This window comes from Chlorocebus sabaeus, chromosome 23, assembly GCF_047675955.1.
Source record: "Chlorocebus sabaeus isolate Y175 chromosome 23, mChlSab1.0.hap1, whole genome shotgun sequence".
Lineage (NCBI taxonomy): Eukaryota > Metazoa > Chordata > Mammalia > Primates > Cercopithecidae > Chlorocebus > Chlorocebus sabaeus.
In genome coordinates, this window is record NC_132926.1 from 848,628 (window position 1) to 862,203 (window position 13,576).

Consider the following 13,576-nt stretch of genomic DNA (forward strand, 5'->3'; position numbering starts at 1 on the left):
GATCTGGCTTAGTAAACTAGATTGATTGAGATTATTGTCTCAGTCACTCATTTTGGTTAACGAACACAAGAGAGGCGAGAAAAGAAACATTAAGACAAGTATTCCACATCTCAAATGTATTTCCCTTTGTGAAAGGAAAATCTCAGGACGCCAAACTCACTATGCCAAGGGGAAAGTTAAGCTTGGGAACTGAGTCAGGCAAAAACTTCCTGCAAGATGAAAGAAGAACGAGAGAGAGAGAGAGAGAGAGAGAGAGAGAGAGAGAGAGAGAGAGCGCCTTCCTTTTGAGAGAGAGAGAGAGAGAGAGAGAGAGAGAGAGAGAGAGAGAGCGCCTTCCTTTTGTTCCCGAACCAATGGCTATAATTCACATGCTTACTTTATTTCATGCAAAATATAGATCCACTGAGCTGGAGAAGAATGCATGATTGATTTTCCCCCAACTCCTTTCTTTTCACATGTAAAGTAGATTCACACTGACAAGTGCCCCACAGGAATGTAACCAGTGCCTCACTGCCTATCCTCTCTCCTTTCTCCTTCCTTTTTCCCTCCCCTCCTGCTTGCACATTCCCCTTTAAAGTCCCCAAAACCCTCTTTGGAAAAAGCACAGGACACAGATCCTACTGTAACTTGTATCTCTTTTTCCCTGGTATGTCTTCAACTTCAGCAAAGTAAACCTCTAAATCTACTGAGATATGCCTCTGTCACGTTTTAGTTTGTAGTTTAGCTTAAACATAAAAGCCAATCTTGGCCATGCATGGTGGCTCAGCCTGTAATCCCAGCACTTTGGGAGGTCGAGGTGGGTAGATCACCTGAGGTCAAGAGTTCAAGACCAGCCTGACCAACATACCAAAACCTCATCTCTACAAAAAACACAAAAATGAGGCTGGGTGCGGTGGCTCACGCCTGTAATCCCAGCATTTTAGGAGGTTGAGGTGGGTGGATCATTTGAGGTCAGGAGTTCGAGACCAGCCTGGCCAACATGGTGAAACCCCATCTCTACTAAAAATACCAAAAAAAAAAAATTAGGCGTTGTGGTGGGTGCCTGAAATCCCTGCTACTCAGGAGGCTGAGGCAGGAGAATTGCTTGAACCCAGGAGGCGGAGGTTGCAGTGAGCTGATATCACGCCACTGAACCCCAGCCTGGGCAACAACAGCGAAACGCCGTCTCAAAAAAAAATTAGCCAGGCATGGTGGTACACACCTCTAGTCCCAGCTACCCAGGAGGTTGAGGTGGGAGAATCACTTGAACCCGGGAGGTGGAGGCTGCAGTGAGCTGAGATCGTGCCACTGCACTCCAGCCTGGGCAACAGAGCGAGACTCCATCTAAAAAAAAAAAAAAAGCCAACCTTCAGCAAGGTGGAGTGGAGATCCTGTCTGATACTTAGCTGTTCATATAATCTGCATTTGCTCCAGTGTGTGGGTGTTACTTAGAGAAGATTCCACTTACTGTCCTCACAGAGAGTAGAATCTCAAATCCTGTGTTAAGGAGCATCTGAGTAGACATCTACTAACACTCTGTGCTTTGATTCCATGGTCTTTCTGTAGACAGAAAATACAGATACACAATATGGTGCCTGCTTTGCAGACACTATTTTAACTCAAATACTACTATGAATCAGCTTACAGTTTTGTATCTTTCTACTTGCTTCAGACACAAAGGCCAATAACTCAGTTCTTTGTCTTAGAGAAATTAAGAACAGAACCAATAAGCCTTTCTCATTTCCTGCACTCTGGTGTCAGACACGTCACTATGACCTTCTTCACTTCCACTCGTCAGCACTTGACATGAATGAAAAGGAAGGCAGGAAAGGTGATGTGTGTGACAGCTATCATTTACTTAGTGACTGCTCCAAGCAAGGCACCAAACTCAGTGCTGGCCATTTGGTAATTCGCTTAATTCTCATGCCATAAGTGTATGAGGAGACTGCAGGCCAGAAAGGCTAATTAGCTTGCCCAAGATCACTCAGACAGGCAGGTGGACGGGCTGATGGTAAAGCCCACCTTCCTAACCAGGTCACACTATGTCAGTTGAGGAAATGGTGACCCTAGAAGAGCTGCCTACTCTTTGTTGAATGTGAGGTTGAATGTGAGGAATAAAACTGCCAGCCTCGGCCGGGCGCAGAGGCTCACGCCTGTAATGCCAGCACTGTGAGAGGCCAAGGCAGGTGGATCACAAGGTCAGGAGTTCGAGACCAGCGTGACCAATATGGTGAAACCCCGTCTCTACTAAAAATACAAAAATTAGCCAGGCGTGGTGGCAGGCGCCTGTAGTCCCAGCTACTCAGGAGGCTGAGGCAGGAGAATCGCTTGAACCTGGGAGGTGGAGCTTGCAGTGAGTCGAGATCGTGCCACTTCACTCTAGCCTGGGTGACTGAGCGAGATTCCATCTCAAAAAACAAACAAACAAAAACCTGTCAGCCACAGGATCTGGAAATGTCACACACGACGTGGATGCCCCAGGTCTAGCTCTTAAGATCTGCTTCCTGAGCTTCCACTGGCAGTCACAAGCTCCCATCAAAGGACTTCTGAATTATACCCTACATCTGCCCATTCTTCCCCACACCAGCAGACAGAACCATCTAGAATGTGAACCTCATGTCAACCCCACTTCTACGGCACTCCCTCACTGCCAAACAGAGCAACCTAGAGTTTCCCAAATGAGCAACATCCAGAGCTTTGAGACGCTATCTTCTTTTTCACTGTGCTCCACTATATTTGCTGAATAAATGGATCTAAGACTAGAGAAGGACCTAGAACAATTATTTTCTGAAGAACTCATTTCCCAATCAGTTACGTTCCATCTTATAATATTTCTTCCCTCATTTTTTTGACATAAGGAGTTCATCTGATACCCTAGGAAGTGATACAATGCTAGAGATAGAAAACTAAATAAAATACTATGTGGGGCCAGGCATGGTGGCTCATGCCCGTAACCCCAGCACTTTGGAAGACTGAGGCAGGAGAATCACCTGAGGTCAGGAGTTTGGGACTAGCCCGACCAACATGGTGAAACCTCGTCTCTACCAAAAACACAAAAATTAGCTGGGCATGGTAGCACACGCCTGTAATCCCAGCTACTTAGGAGGCTGAGTGAGGGGGGAGAATTGCTTGAACCTGGGAGGTGAAGGTTGCAGTGAGCTGAGATCGCACCACTGCACTCTAGCCTGGGTGACAGAGCAAGACTCTGTCAAATATATATATATATATATTTTACACATATATATATTTATTTTATATATATATTTGCAGACCTACAATCTATGGTACACGGCATGTGTTTTGTGACTGGGAGTTGGGGGACAATTGGAGATGAGGCTGAAAAGTAGGCATGATCGCATTTGTAAAGGACCTGGAATGTTGTGATACAAAGATTAAAATTTAAAGTGTAAATCACTGAAATGGGAAAAGCACGCTGTGGTTGCATGTTGCAGGATGGGCTGGTGGAGAGGGGGTGGAACCCAGGGACAGTCAGGAGGCTTGTGGCCTCCGTGGGCGTCGCTCTCTGCTCCAGCCTGTGGGCTGGCTGTGGTTCCCGATAAAGCATGGCGCTCTTTCCAGCCACACGGCCCCAGCACAGGCTCTTGTCGGCCTGGAGCAGGCGTCCCTGCAGCTCACAACAGGCCGAGGCCCACTGGTCTCCAGATGGTCAGCCCAGCACCACTCCACTGAAAACCTCCACCACTGGGGCCCATATCTGATTCGTGTGTGAGCGTTCTCCCAGGTCCTCTTTTGTATAATGTTAAACACTAATTTCCATCTCCCTCAGCAGACTATAAACTAGTTTATAATTGCATGATACAGAATTTATGATAGAAACAATCAAAACCATTTTTTTAAATACAGAGTCTTGCTCTGTCACCCAGGATAGAGTGCAGTGGTGATCTCAGCTCACTGCAACCTCCGCATCCTGGGTTCAAGCGATTCTCCTGCCTCAGCCTCCCGAGGAGCTGGGATTACAGGTACCCACCACCAGGCCTGGCTACATTTTGTATTTTTCCTAGAGACAGGGTTTCTGCCATGTTGGCCAGGCTGGTCTTGAACTCCTGACCTCAAGGGATCCACCTGCCTTGGCCTCCCAAAGTGCTGGGATTAGAGGCGTGAGCACCATGCCCGGCCAAAACCATTTTTTCTTAATTTCTGACTTTTTTTGTAGACACTGTCTCACCTCGTTGCCGGGGCTGGTCTTGATCCTCCCACCTCAGCCTCCCAAAGTGCTGGGATTGCACCTGGCCAAAAACCATTTTTTTCCAATAACAAGCAAGTTTGTCACAAAAGTCAACCACCTCAGGGTGAGGTGGCTCACACCTGTAATCCCAGCACTTTGGAAAGCTGAGGCAGGAGGATTGCTTGAGCACAAGAATTCAAGACCAGCCTGGGCGACACAGTAAGACCAGTCTCCACTAAAACTTTTTTTTCAATTAGCCGGGTGTGGTGAGATGTGCCTGCAGTTCCAGCTGCCTCAGGATGAGGCAAGGGGATCAACCCAAGAGGCTGGGGCTGCAGTGAGTCACGTTTGAGGCTGAGGCTGCAGTGAGCCAAGTTTAAGGTGGGGGCTGCACTCCAGCCTGGCTGACAGAGCAAGACCCCATCTCTCTCTCCTTTTTTTATTTTTTTGCAGTCTCGCTCTGTCACCCAGACTGGAGTGCAGTGGTGAGATCTCGGCTCACTGCAAGCTCCACCTCATGGGTTCACGCCATTCTCCTGCCTCAGCCTCCCGAGTAGCTGGGACTACAGGCACCTGCCATCACGCCCGGCTATTTTTTTTTTTTTTTTTTTTTTGTATTTTTAGTAGAGACGGGGTTTCACTGTGTTAGCCAGAAAGGTCTTGATCTCCTGACCTCGTGATCTGCCCGCCTCGGCCTCTCAAAGTGCTGGGATTACAGGCGCCAGCCACTGCGCCCGGCCAGAGATCCCATCTCTTTAAAAAAAAGGAAAAAAAAGCAACCACCTTCCTCTCCCATCCTCTTTGGGTTTTGCAGTCAGGTGTTACAGTTATATTAGCATAATGTCTGTATGCACAGTACTACACGAAGCCTACCTACAATGTTAACACAAGCAAGATAATTACACAAAGTAGCAGGATCTCGAATTGGCCTAACACTGGCAGTGGAGTCCAGTTGCCCGAGTCCATAACCCTGATGGCCTCTCAGTAGCTATGTGAATTTGGGCAATTGGTTTGACTACATCGTACTTCCATTTCCTCTTCTGTAAAAATGGGAGCCACACTGCAGAGCAACTGTGAAGATTAAACAAGTAATTATGTAAAGAGTCCAGCATGGTGCCTAGTGCAAGCAAGCACTCAGTAAATGTTATCGACACGGTTGGGATGTGTGTCCCTGCCCAAATCCATGTTGAATTGCAATCCCCAGGGCTGGAGGTGGGGCCTGGTGGGCAGTGACTGGCCCACAGGGTGGTTTCTCATGAATCCTTTAGCACCATTCCCTTGGTACTGTGTCCCAATAGTGCGTTCTCGTGAGACCTAGTTGTTTAAAAGTGTGGCTCCTTCCCCCTCTCTCTAGGTCCTGCTCCTCCTGCCACATAAGATGCCCGCTGCCACTCTCCCTTCCGCCATGACTGGAAGCTCCCTGAGGCCTCCCCAGAAGCAGAAGCCGCCATGCTTCCTGTATAGCCTGAGGAACTGTGAGCCAATTAAACCTCTTTTCTTTATATATTACCCAATCTCAGGTATTTCTTTATAGCCATGTGAGAATGGACTCTCAGTTATTAAAGTTATTAATAATTTTATTATTATGGTGATTATACATTATTATCTGAATTATAAGCATTTAGGAAAGATGAAAATGTATGGAATGACAAAAAATTTATAAATTATCCACTATTACAGAAAAACTATAATTGAAGTACTTTTTGGAATTTCAGAGGGCCAGTCAATGCTCCTCTTCTCTCTACCAATTACGAGGTTGTGCAGGTAGAAGTCTCCCCTGTGGTCCACGCTCCTGATAGTCCTCTCTCCTTGAGGGTGGGGAGAACCTGTGAATGTGATGGGCTGTTACTCCTGTGATTAGTCTACTAATCAGTTGGCTTTGAATTAGTCAAACGGGAGATGATCCTGGTGGGCCTGATCTTAAAAAAAAAAAAGCCAACATGTCAGAGAGAACACATGGGCTGTCCTAGAAGAAGACGAAGCAAACACCGTGTTGTGAGAGGCCTGTGGAGGGCCACACGGAAGGCCAAGAGCCAGCATGAAGTGGGACCTCAGTCCCACAACCCTGTAGGGAACTGAACTCTGCCAATGCACTAAACGAGCTTAGGAGAGGATCCTGAGCTCCACATGAGAACAAGCTCAGCCAACACCTTGACTTCACCTTAGAAGACCCAAGTAGAGGACCCATGCATTTGGCATTTGCTAAGCCATGCAAAATATCATCCTCATTACTGATAAAAACTAAAATGGAGCTTGTGACTTGACATATGGCTTTAGTTGGGGATTCTAATATGTACCATCAAATTCAAACTTCCCCCAAGAATACTGGGGATTCCCCTCATATGCACAGGGCTGCCTCTGGGGCTCCTGAGGACCACCATCTCCAAAAAGAGACAAGCCCAAAGAAGCGGAGCTGTATTCAGTAGATAGGGTGATCTCAGTGACGAGCACAAGGTACAGAAATGACTGCTGTGGGGAGGAAGACAACACAAAAGCTGTCCCAGAGGTGGACACACACACATTGGACTTTGAAATGTGAACAGCAGTTCACCAACAGGACAAGAAGAAGAATGTCCAGGCACAGAGATGGTATGTTAGATCGTTTTGTGTCGCTGTAAAGACACACCTGAGGCTGGGTAATTTACAAAGTAAAGAGGTTTAATTGGCTCAGGGTTTTGCAGACTGTACAAGCATAGTGCCAGCATCTGCTCAGCTTCTGGTGAGACCTCAGGTAGCTTTTACTCATGGCAGAAGGTAGAGTGGGATCAGGCACGTCCCATAGTGAGGGAGGGAGCAAGAGAGAGAAGGGAGAGTTCCTAGACTCTTTCAAACAACTTGATCTCACGTGAATTAACTGAGCGAGACTCACTCAACACCAAGGGGATGGTGCAAAAGCATTCATGCGGGATCCGCCCCCATGATCCAATTACCTCCCACCAGACCCCATCTCCAACACTGGGAATCACAGTTCGACATGAGATTTGGACAGACATCCAAACCATATCCAGTGATTTGAGAATAACTGGCAGCATGACACCACATAGGAAAGTGGCTGGAATTGTGGCCAGACAAGTCCGGTCACATTTTGAAAAGCTCTGTCACACTAAGGAGCTTTAACTTCATACGTTCAGAAAAGGAAATATTTTATAAGCAGGGAAGAGATTCAATAAAATATGCATTTTTAATTGGTCATTTGATTGAAATATGGGCTTTAAAAATAAATTTTGAAATAATTTCAAACTTAGGGAACATATGCAAGTATAAAAAGCTCCCTTGTCTCTGGCTGGGGCGTGGTGAGTCACACCTGAAATCCCAGAACTTTGGGAGGTCAAGGTGGGAGGACTGCCTGAACCCAGGAGTACAACACCAGCCTGGGCAACGTAGCAAGACCTCATCTTTTTTTTTTTTTTTTTTTTTTTTTTTTTTTTGAGACGGAGTTTTGCTCTCATTGCCCAGGCTGGAGTGCAGTGGCACCATCTTCGTTCACTGCAACCTCTGCCTCCCTGGTTCAAGTGGTTCTCCTCCCTCAGCCTCCCGAGTAGCTGGGATTACACGCACACACCACCACACCCAGCTAACTTTGTATTTTTAGTAGAAATAGGGTTTCAATATGTTGGCCAGGCTGGTCTCGAACTCCTGACCTCAGGTGATCCACCCACCTCGGCCTCACAACGTGCGGGGATTACAGGCATGAGCCACCATGCCCGGCCGCAAGACCCCATCTTAAAAAAAAAAAGCAAACAAACAAACAAAAACAAAACTCTCTTATCTCCACCACCCAGACTCCCATTGCTAGCCTCACACATTGCTCCACTTTTCTCTATCATCTATCTACACACATTCATTATCATTAGTCTTTTTCTGAATCATTTGAGAAAGAGCTTCAAATATGATTATTCACCACTTCCTATCTTAGCCCATTTTGCACTGCTGTAGGGTCCAGCCCTACAGGGCTTAGCGGGTGTTCTCCCCGTGTACAGAGACGAGAGATTGTAGAAAATAAAGACATAAGGAGATAAAGAGAAAACAGCTGGGTCCAGGGGACCACTACCACCAAGACGCAGGGACCGGTAGTGACCCCGAATGTCTGGGCGTGCTGATATTTACTGAATACAAGATAAGGGGACAGGGTAAGGAGGGTGAGTTGTCCAAGTGATTGATAAGGTCAGGCAAGTCATGTGATCATAGGACGGGGGCCCTTCCCTTTTAGGTAGCTGAAGCAGAGATGGAAGGCAGCATACGTCGGCATTTTCTTCTACGTACTTATAAGAAAGATCGAAGACTTTAAGACTTTCACTGTTTCTTTTACTATCTTCTAAGAACTTCAAAGAGGAACCAGGAGTACGGGAGGGACATGTAGGCGGACAAGGAGTGTGACCATTGAAGCACAGCATCACAGGGAGAGGTTTAGGCCTCCGCATGACTGCGGGCAGGCCTGGATAATAGCCAGCCTCCCACAAGAAGCTGGTGGAGCAGAGTGTTCCCTGTCTCCTCCAAGGAAAGGAGACTCCCTTTCACAGTCTGCTAATAGGTGCCTTCCCAGGCACTGTTGTTACCACTTGACCAAGGATCCCTCAAGCGGCCCTTATGCAGGCGTGAAAAGAGGGCTCACCTCTTGCCTTCTAGCTCACTTCTCACAATGTCCCTTCAGTACCTGACCCTATACCCGCCGGTTATTCCTTGGTAATATAAGTAATACAAGAAAGAGTGATAGTAAAAGCTAATGATTAATGTTTATACTAATGATTGATAATGTCCATGATCATCTCTATATCTAATTTGTATTATAACTATTCTTATTTTAACTATTTTCTTTATTATACTGAAACAGTTTGTGCCTTCAGTCTCTTGCCGCGGCATCAAGGTAAGCCTTCACCCACATGCTGCTATAACAAAGTACCTGAGATAGGGTAATTTATAAAGAACAGAAATTTGTTTGTTACCATTCTGGAGGCTGGGAAATCCAAGATCAAAATACCAAGAGGTTCGATGTCTGGTGAGGGCTCCTCTGCTTCCAAGACAGCACCTTATTGGTGAGGGGAGGAGTGTTGAGTGCTCACTTGGCCAGAAACCCTGTCTGCAAGGTCACTACCTCCATCCACAGGGAGGAGCCTCATGGCCTAGTCACCTCACGGCCTCACCTCCTTATACCATCACACTGACCACTAAGTTTCTTTTTCTTTTTTTTTTTCTGAGATAGGGTCTCACTCTGTGGCTCAGGCTGGAGTGCAGTGACGTGACCAGAGCTCACTGCGGTCTTGATCTCCTGGGCTTAAGTGATCCTCCCACCTCAGCCTCCTGAATAGCTGGGAGTACAGGGACATGCCACCATGCCAAGGTAATTTTTAAATTTTTTGTAGAGACTGGGTCCCATTGTGTTGCCCAGGCTGGTCTTGAATTCTTGGACTCAAGCGATCCTCCTGCCTCAGCCTCCCAAAGTGCTGGGATTACCGGTGAGCTACCACACCGGGCCTTGGCCATTCAGTTTCAACATCTGAATTTTGGAAGGGACACATTCAAACCATGGCACCCCCCAAATACTCTAAAAACAAGGATCATCTCCACTATGCAACCCTCCCAATGGAGAAATCAGTATCAACACATTGTCCAACCCATAGATCCCACCCAAGCTTCACCAACTGTGCCCACACTTCTTGTCCCATGTCTGGGACCTCCCAGGAACATACATGGCAAGGTGTTGTTACGTCTCCTCAGTCTCATACAATCTGGAGCAATTCTTAGTCTCATCCTGTCTCTTATGACAATCTATTTATTTATTTATTTGAGAAAGGGTTTCCCTGTCACTCAGGAGAGACGGCAGTGGTGCAGTCATAGCTCACTGCAGCCTTGAATTCCTGGGCTCAAGCAATACTCTTGCCTCAGCCTCCTTAGTAGCTGAGACTACAGGCTCATGCCACCATGCCAGGGCAATTTTAAGATTTTTTTTTTTTTTTGTAAAGATGGAGTCTTACTACGTTGCCCAGGCTGGTCTTGAACTCCCAGCCTCAAGTGATCCTTCTGCCTCAGCCTCCCAAAGCGTGAGCCACTGTTCCTGGCTCATGACAGTAATAAAGAAAACAGAATGGCCTTCCTTCTGGGTCTGCCTGATATTCCCTAGGCTAGACTGAGGCCATGGTTTCTGGCAGAAAGTGTCGGGCATGCTGGGGTGCTCTTCTCAGCACACCACACGGGGACTCAGTTTCAACTTTTCTCCACTGGTGACAGGTGCCTCATTACCTGGCCACGCTGGTGTCTGCTGGCGTTTCCCACCAGAAAGTCTCAATTTTCCTCTTTGTAATGGAAAAGTATGCTGAAGAAAGATACCCACTCTCATTCCTCATCAAATCTCCACCTACCCCCCTGAGCCTCCAATCATAGCTCACTCCTGCAACAACCCCACTACAGTGATTGGTAAATGATGATTTCCATTCTCGTAATTCCTTCTCCATTTATTAGTTCACATTCTACTATAAAGAAGAACCTCCCCTTCTCCACTATTCTTTTCCCTGCATTCATCACTGGTTTATTTACATCAGTGTGGACTATTTTGCTCACTCAGTGGTAATCTGCCAGTATCATTCTTTGTTTTCTTGCTCAAATTGTCTTGGATTTCACCAGCAAGAACTCCCGCCAGCTACTTTCCATGTCCTTTGATCTCCTGTGAATCTCTGAGCACTTCTTCACTTCCTTGAACAACAAAATATTTCAGGATCATCTTGTACTTTCACTCCAGCCCTGAAATTAACCATTTCTCCAAGGAGTCCTGATTCCTTTTGTTGGAAAATCTTACTTAGAATTTAAGATCCAGGGGCTACCTGTGATCATTGGTACTGGGGTACCATTGTGTCTAGATACTCAGCAGACAGAACTAGAAAGTATTTCTGTGTCTATATGCACATATACCTACACATGCATGCACACACATACAACTATCTTTATATCTATCTGTATATATTTTTAAAAATGAGTTCATACTACCACTTCCAGTTCCAATCCAATTCCTCAGTGTTCTCTTTAGCCTTCCCTCTTCCATGTTTTTACCTTCTCCAACAGCAAGAAACCTGGCTTTCACTGTCCCCGGTGTATTTAATTTGCTGGTATAACCTCCAAAAGGAAGAGATGCAGAGCACGTGCTCCCACCCTCCACAATGAGACATATTTAGAGGTGTTGGGGAGGACCCAAAAGCAGGAAGAGTTGAACCCAAGCAGAAGACAGCACTTTCCTCTGAAACCAGGAGGCTGGAACTTCGCAGCTGTGCACCGGAGCACCCGGAATGACACTCCAGAGAAAGCAGCACTTTTCCTTGTTTACAAGACTTTTTCTTGTTACAAGGAAGGGATGGAGGGGTCATGAAAGATCACAGGAGATTGAGGGGTTATAATGTTAGCAAAAATCTAAGAGCCGAGCTGGACCTGCAGTCAGACTGGACACCTGTAAGATTGAACTGTGGTAGGGCCTTACAATCTGCTTTCTGCAGGCAATTAACCACAGGGAGTGGCTGGAAGCCCGGGACTCACAGAGAGAAGCTGAGGACACTCTTGCTAACTGGTATGCAACACGAGAAATTCTCTTCAATCTAGTTTACATCCTTGGGTCAACCACTGGATGGCACATGGCACAGGATTTTTTTTTTTTTTTTTTTTTTTTTGAGACGTTGCCTCACTCTGTCACTCAGGCTGGAGTGCAGTGAGTGGCGCAATCTCGACTCACTGCAACCTCCGCCTCCCGGGTTCAAGCAATTCTCCTGCCTCAGCCTCCGGAGCAGCTGAGACTACAGGTGCGTGCCGCCATGCCGAGATAATTTCTCGTTATTTTTAGTAGAGACGGGGTTTCACCATGTTAGCCAGGATGGTTTTGATCTCCTGACCTCGTGATCCGCCCTCCTCCGCCTCCCAAAGTGCTGGGATTACAGAATTTTTTACGGGGCTTATGTTTATGCAAGTCTTTGTAGGACATGAACCTACAATTTTCCAGTAGAGGAAAGCTGCAAAAGAAAAGCTCAGGCTCCTTTCTGTGTCAACAAGGCAATTACTTGCTTTTGTGTTGAGGTTTAGTTTTGAATGAAAGGTGGTGTTAGGAGCATTAACCGGTCGCATATTTACAATCTACATAATATAATTTGCTGCTGCAGCAACCCAGGGACTGTGAAGAGTAAGAAAAAGGAAACCACTTCCATCCCTTGCTTGGGGTTTACTGCCCTTGCCTGGAGTTGAGCGTTTAGACTCTGCAATGTTTTACCTATGTGACATAATCTCCACATACGTATGCACACAAAATTTTGCAGACACAGGAATGAGGGGCGAGAGATTCCCATGGAAAGGTGACCCTGCTTCTTCTGGGCATTTGTTTACTCATTCAGTACCTGCCAGTGCCCTACTCTGTTACAAATTCACTAAAAATTTCCTTGGAATTCACTGAATATGCTCAAAAACAGTCAAGTAGGATGTTCTTTGCTACTGTTTGGCTTGAAGTTTCCCTGAAAGAGATTTCAAAACAAATATAATTATCTCGATTGAATTCACTGGAAAATAAAGTGATCAATAGTCGTGTTTTTGAGTTAACTGAAAAATGATCTCAGGAATCACAGCAAGGCCCAAAATTAGTCGTCTGAAACAGCTATTAATAGTTGGCCACAATATTAACACCTTTGGCGATGCCGCGTGGTGCCCGGGGTGAGTTCCCGGGTGTCAACAGCGTCCCCTGGGCGCTTGCGGAGGTCTTTGCCCGGCACTACCATACCCCTCAGGGAGGGTTTTTGGGATTAAAGGCATCTTAAGGCCAACAGAACTGTGTGAGAGTTGTCAGGCTCACAACGGAGTCGTTCGTGTTTAAAACCCTGACAAGCAGGGTGGGAAGGGCCCCAGAGGCAGCGTTCTCCCGCCGGAATGCCGGATAACAAGACCATCCCGAGAGACTGAGCAAAAGCCACAACCTTGCACACTGGCTACGCAACCTCACACCGAAAAAATACTGGAGGACTCCCGCCAGCAACGCCCGTCTGCCCTCCGGCGGGCGCCCTCGTCACCGGTCGTCGTGGCCGGGGAGTTACCGCAAACAGGGCCGCCGCCCTCTCATCCCCCCGCCACCCCGGATGCGCTCAGCGGCCGCGCACCCCGACGCCTGCCAGCAGCTCCCAGCGGCGGTCAGTCTTCGGGTTTGACAACTGCAACTTCCCGCGCCTCGAAGAGCGCAGCCACGCACCCGGAAGCCGCCTCGGGAGTCCCACGCCGCGGCGCCACGCCGCGCCAGAACCGCCCGCGGGCTCCGAGGCCACCGGCGAGCGGGGAGGGTGCCCTGTGGGGCTGGGGCTCGGAGAGGACGCAGGTGCTCCCGACCCACGCAACGAGCATTCTCCTTCCTGGTCCCGACTCCCGCCAGCCGAGACACAGCGCCCCGCGTGATGACGTCGT